The 6,782-nt window shown below is 31.8% G+C and overlaps 1 pseudogene; it reads right to left on the bottom strand.

Moving 5' to 3' along the window:
- Positions 1–563: 563 nt before the first annotated feature.
- Positions 564–1,431, bottom strand: LOC143579833 (zinc finger protein ZAT5-like; annotated as a pseudogene).
- Positions 1,432–6,782: the final 5,351 nt, after the last annotated feature.

The raw sequence follows: 6,782 nt of genomic DNA, 5'->3' as shown, positions 1-6,782 counted from the left end.
CAAGTGAAATGAAACCGGAGGGACGAAAATCGCAAATTTTAAACTATTTGACTAAAACCGCAGATTTAAACAAACCACATAGACGAAAACCGCAGTCACTTCATATATTTTAGTAACTATCGTTTAACAAACAAAAAAAATAACTTCGAGATATAATGTGTATATTAAAGCTTGTATATTGTAAAATAATAAATGAAGAATAAGAATGAGATATACATGATCATACAAACATAAGAAGTCATGTGTAGCATTAAACAATACACCTTACAGTTATGTTACAGACTTGCAATCACATGTAACTCCAGTTGAAGATTTGATGTAACTTTTGAAAACCAAAGTCATGGTATTTTTTCGTAACTCTTATATACACCATTGTTCGGGTTATAAGACCCATGACCTCATGAGTCACGTCAAGAACCTCTAAAAACTGAGCTAGCCCCACATTATCAAATTCAAGTCATGGTAAATAATAATGCGAATCCGTTTCGAAATTTGATTAATTAATTGTTAATGAATAATAAAAATAATAATAACAATTGAAGATGTAATATTTCACATTAATCTCAGTAATAGCAATCCACTAAAGCCGGAACACTAAACTGAAACTTCGATTCAACGATGTTGTTTATCGCCTCCGGTGGAGGAAAGTTAAGATCTAACGATAGCGTGCTCGTGCTACCTCCCACAGACTTTTCTGTTACGGATACAGTTCAATTTACAGGTGGCATAATTAGCATGTGTTTCCTCATGTGTCCCCCTAGCGCTTGTCCGGACAAAAACTCCAATCCGCATATCGAACATTCATGAATTTTTCCTCTATTATTAGTACTAGTAGTAGTAATAGTTATATCTTCTTCTAAAGGTTGAATATTTAAAGAACTAGGTTTCTTTTTGCACACGTTAAGTTTCGCCTTCTTATGACTCGCTTTGTGTCCGCCCAACGCTTGAAACGAAGGAAACAAACAGTTACACGATTTACACTCGTAAGCATAATAATTACCGGAGTTTTCATCGTCGTCAGTGGGTGTTAATTTTTCGATTTGGGAACGAATTTGGTCGGTTTTTTCTTCGCTTTGAGCTAACATAATTAGACAACTCGCCATGTCTTCGTCTTCTTGTGTTGAAATCTCGGGTGATTGATCAAGTGTAGGGTTATCAATCAAACAGTTGATGCTGACATCCCTCGATTTCGGGTCAAATGGTATTTATTTTGTATTTGTTTTTATGTTGTAAACCGACCCGATTTATATCCCGAACATTTCAAATATATAAAATATTGGATTTTATGTTACTAAAACATTCCCGCTTGTCTAATTTGAAAAACCCCTTTAAGGATTCGAAAACGGACTTAAAACGCTGAAGATACATCAAAAACGAACTTCCGGACGCAAACCAACGTGCTGACCAGCAGCAGATCATCAGCAGCCCCATTTTTGTTTTTTTTGTTGTTTTGTGACTTGTCTTGACCTCTCTTGCATGCAAACCTTTATATCACACCCCATGCTTGACCCTTTCAACCCACCATATATATACACCCCTATCCCCTTCATTAATCCTTGCTCATTCATTTCTTTCTCTTCCAATTCTCAAGCATTCAAAGGTGTTCTTCATATTTTTTTGGCAGTTTGACTTTCCAAAGTCAAATTGACCATAGTCTTACATTATAATCACCTTGTTAACACTTATTTATACTTGAAGATTGTTATACAACATATATATAATAGCACCCTTTGTACCTTCGGTGGGCATTTCTCCGGTCTCGGTCGGTTAAGTGTCCGGCCCATAAGACAAAGCTACATGGAGGACTCGTAGTAGTCCTTGATTATATATATTTTCCGCATCTAACTATCAAACTTGTTATACTTGTTTAACTTATGCTCATCTTAGTTCTATTTTACATTTTGAGTTCCATGGTTATGGGTTTGTAGAGACTAGCCTCGGTTATTCCGCAAATAGCTCCAAACCGGAAGCAGAACTCTTGTTTACTATTTTGTTTAAATAGTTGTATAAACATGTTTTATGTAAGATTTGAGTTTCTAAAATCATTTTAATTAGTTCCATGGTTATGGGTTTGTAGAATCTAACCTCGGTCTTATCCCGAAACAAGATCTGAACCGGAAACCGAACTTTCATTTAAAGACTTTGTTGTTGACTTTTTGTATGTAAGACTTTGGTATTATTATTTATAAATTATTTTACAAGTTCTATGATGTTTGGACATGTGGTAACCATTCTTGGCCTTATTCCAAGATAAAAACCGAACCAAACCGAACTAAACCAAGTCTACTCGCTTAAGACACACAAGTGTATTTTTAACCATTAAAGCTTATGTATTTCTTTAAAAGTACTTTATAAACTGATTTTAATTATTTTCCCAAAGTACTCGGAATGTTGAATCCAACTTGATCCTATAACAAAGTTTGGACCGACTAAACCGAACACTCGCTTAACGAACGTTGTTAGTTCTAAAACAATAGAACTACATACTTGGTTAAGTCTCTTTAAGATTTATTGAGTTATCTCTTACATTTATTATTTTGGGAAAGTTGACTTTAGGTTTGGTCAAGTCACCAAGACCCGAACCGACCACCCGAACACTCGTTAAAACCCGTTTTAGTATCTATATTATAAAGGGACTTGCTTTCTTGCATTTTTACCCACCTTATTACTTAACATATGTTGAGTAAAATTAAGGGCTAGATACTTTAACCCGGTTTCAAGCAAACTTACATTTTTAAAGGACTATTATTATAATTTCTTAAATATTTACATTTTAAACCTTAAAACTTTAAATTGTTTACATATCTTATCATTTATTTTCGTTTAAAGACTTCCAAGACAACTTTTCTAATACAAGACTTCTTCTCCTTTAGGCTTCGTTCGTTAAACTCATCATTCCGGTTAATCTCCAAATCATCAAATCTTTCAAGTTTATTACTTGAATGCGAGTACTTTCATCCCCCGTTTTCACTCTTTTATATTTTGGGGGTGATATTGCAAACTTATTCAAATCCAAATAATTTATACTTGAGTCTTAAAACACAAACTTTATTGTATACTTTACTTAAATAAATGCTCGATTTGGTGATTATATGCTTATATGCTTGAGTGCTAATGTGTTTACCGCTTTTGGATGGTTGATTCATAAATCCGAGTATATCTGGCATCCCTTTATAGAAAGGTGTCGTTAATGTATTCTTATTAACGATTTCATACAAAATCCGAGTATATTTGGCATCCCCTTATAGAAAGGTGTCGTTAATGTATTCTTATTAACGATTTCATACAAAATTCGAGTATATTTGGCATCCCCTTATAGAAATGTGTCGTTAATGTATTCTTATTAACGATTTCATTTATCTAAATTGTTGCTATTATTTATTGTTTTGTATACAAGTTGTGGAATTTCATATTATATATCTATTGTTCAAAAACTATGAAATTGCTCACCAACCTTTGTGTTGACAAATTCTATTTATGCAATGTTACAGGTTTGACTTTAGGTTGACTCGAGGACTTGAAGAAAAAATGTTATCGAGACTATTAGGATATTAGCAAAACGAACAATATATTATTTACTATGATTTGAATTCGGTTATTGTATGAACAAGTTATGTGACTCTTTGTGTTTTTATGAATTTAAATGAGTTGATTAAATATTGTCACTTAATAGTGTCGTGTGCGATGAACAATCGGTTGCGCCCCGATGTTTCCGTCATGGTCGGGGTGTGACAATAAAATTCGGGGTGTTGTTGGTGACGGGAAGAGGATTAAATTTTGGATTGACCCATGGGTTACAAGTGAACCTTTAAAAGTATCTTTTCCAAATTTATTCCGGCTTGAAAAAGACAAATGGTGCACAGTTTCTGATAGGCTTGGAATGCTAAATGAGGTTCGATTAGTTATGTGGGATTGAAGGTCATATCCTACAACAGAGGTTGAAGCCATGGAACTTGTGGAGTGTTATAGGTTGATTTCAAGAGTTAAAATTTCTCATAGGAAGGATGAGTGGGTTTGGAATGATAATTCTAGCGGTGACTATTCGGTCAAAGGAACTAGAATATGGTTGCAAGGGGATACTTAGGAGGCTAATACTTGTGACTTTGAGTGGTGTAAGTGGCTCCCGAGTAAATGTAACCTCTTCATGTGGAGGGTGAATATGGATAGGATCCCTACTATGAGTGCGCTCAGAAGGAGAAACATATCGGTAGGGGATGGGTATTGTGTGTTTTGTGGTGAAGCGAATGAAACTACGAACCATGTTTTCACGGCGTGTAGATTGGCGAATGGTGTTTGGGGTTGTATTGCTTCGTGGTGTAAACTTCCTCCTACATATATGTTCGCATTTTCTGATGTGCAATGCGTATGAAATCAGGTGGCTGGTTCGAGCATCAAGAAAGAGATTGTATATGGAGTGTTCGTATTGACATGTTGGCGAATTTGGAAAGCTAGAAACGAGAAGATCTTTAGAAATTATGAAGCCAGTGTGGTTCAAATTGTGTCTGATGTGAAGGCGTTAAGTTATCTTTGGTATAGGATTAGGCACAAAGAAGGTGGCGTAGAATGGAGAAAATGGTGTAACTTTTCGATTGATGTGAAGTAAGTTGGTCTGTTGTGGTTATCTCCGGCTTGGAGATAACTCGCAGTGTTTTAATGAAGTTCAATTTTCAAAAAAAAAAATAAACAAAATAATATTGTTAGCATTAGACTAAGGATATGCACCTAATACACTTTCATCATAAGGGGTGTATCAAGCTTAATTTCAGTAATTAGGTAACGCAATCTACTATATTATTAAAACAATAGCTCTTTCCATAAATAATATATATTTTTATAATTTCTTTATAATAAAATAATTCAAAATTATATTAAATTACATTCAACTTAATTACATTAAACACATTCTAATCTACTATACAATTAATACATGTGTTACTTTATGAATTTGGGTTTTTCTTTTCAAAGTTTCTTGGTAGTAATTTTTTTATTTTAGTTTCCTTTCGATTTTTGGTTTTTGTTCGGTTTTAGTTTTTAAATATTTGTTTCGTTTCATTTTTGTTTCGGTTCAATTTTTTTACTCTCGTTTTAGGTGGGTATAACTTTATTCAGTTTTTCGTTTTGGTTTTCACAGCTTTTGTTTTTGGATCGGTTTTAGATTTATCGGTTTTAGTTTTTCAATTTCATGTCGATTTTTGTTTTGTTTTTTTTTATATTTGGTTTTATTTAGGTTTTCGGTTTTGGTTTAGTTTTTTTCAATTTAGTTTTGATTCAATTTGTATTTAGTTTGTTTGGTGTTTGGTTTTAGTGTCTATTGAAAAATGAAAGAATACGAAGGGTTCAAATGAGGTTCAACTTTCAAGTGAGTTAAAGTCATTGAACCTTTATGTATATATATTTTTATCTTAATAACCAGTAATAATGAATTCGTATTTGATAGATAGGATTTCAAAATATAAGAACATTGTATGTATTACCCTTTATTTTCCTTCTTATTCTTCAAGTGTGTTATTTCAATTTTCATTTATGAAAATGGGTCATCTATCTACTATACTATTAAAACAATAACCCTTTCCATAAATAATATACATTCTCATAATTTCTTTATAATAAAATAATTCAAAATTATATTAAATTACATTAACCACACTCTAATCTACTATACAATTAATACATGTGTTTATGAATTTGGGTTTTTCTTTTCAAAGTTTCTTTGTAGTAATTTTTTATTTTAGTTTCATTTTGGGTTTTGGTTTTTGTTCGGTTTTAGTTTTTATAAATTTGTTTCGTTTCAGTTTTGTTTCGGTTCGATATCTTTTTTTAGTTTCGTTTTAGGTGGGTTTAACTTTATTCAGTTTGGTTTTCACAGCTTTTGTTTTTGGATCGGTTTTAGTTTTTCAATTTCATGGCGATTTTTGTTTTGTTTTTTTATATTGGTTTTATTTAGGTTTTCGGTTTTGGTTTAGTTTTTTTCAATTTAGTTTTGATTCAATTTTTATTTAGTTTGTTTGGTGTTTGGTTTTAGGGTCTATTGAAAAATGAAAGAATATTAAGGGTTCACATGAGTTTCAACTTTCAAGTAAGTTAAAGTCATTGAACCTTTATATATTTTTTTTATCTTATAACCAGTAATAATGAATTCACATTTGATAGATAAGATTTCAAAATATAAAGACACTGTATGTGTTACCCTTTATTTTTCTTTTTATTTTTCAAGTGTGTTATTTCAATTTTCATTTATGAAAATGGGTCATTTTATAAATGTTTCGATTTATTTTGACTCGGGTCAAAATGTGTCATTTTAAAAAGGTATTAGCTATTTAGTTATGGTCAATGAGTCAATATAAAAAGGTATTGATTTCGTTCGGGTTTCAACGAGTCTTTTTAAAATCGCGTCGATTTGGTTTGGGTCATAACAGGTCAATTTTGGAAGATATTTATTTGGTTCTGGTTAAAATGGGTCATTCTCAAAACGTAACAATATTATTCTGGTTAAAAACATGTCATCTTAAAAAGGTTTTGATTTGGGTCTGGTTCTTAAATACGCTTTGGACGTACTTCAGTTTATTAGGATGCAAGACCTTTCACATGAAATGTAAAAACAAATTTCATATTCAGTTAGTTACTATGTTTGTTAGATATATATATATATATATATATATATATATATATATATATATATAGCAAGGTTATAATAAGAAGTAGATTTTTCTTAAGAAGTGTAAGAAGTGTTTTTGACCATCAGATCTAAATATTTATATAAGGACAAAATTGTAAACAACCAT

Source organism: Bidens hawaiensis, unplaced genomic scaffold (assembly GCF_021521415.1).
Source record: "Bidens hawaiensis isolate Kalapana, Puna unplaced genomic scaffold, B.hawaiensis_p1.1 tig00029992_1, whole genome shotgun sequence".
Lineage (NCBI taxonomy): Eukaryota > Viridiplantae > Streptophyta > Magnoliopsida > Asterales > Asteraceae > Bidens > Bidens hawaiensis.
The sequence above is the reverse complement of the archived record's forward strand: the minus strand, read 5'-3'. Positions and strand labels throughout refer to the sequence as shown.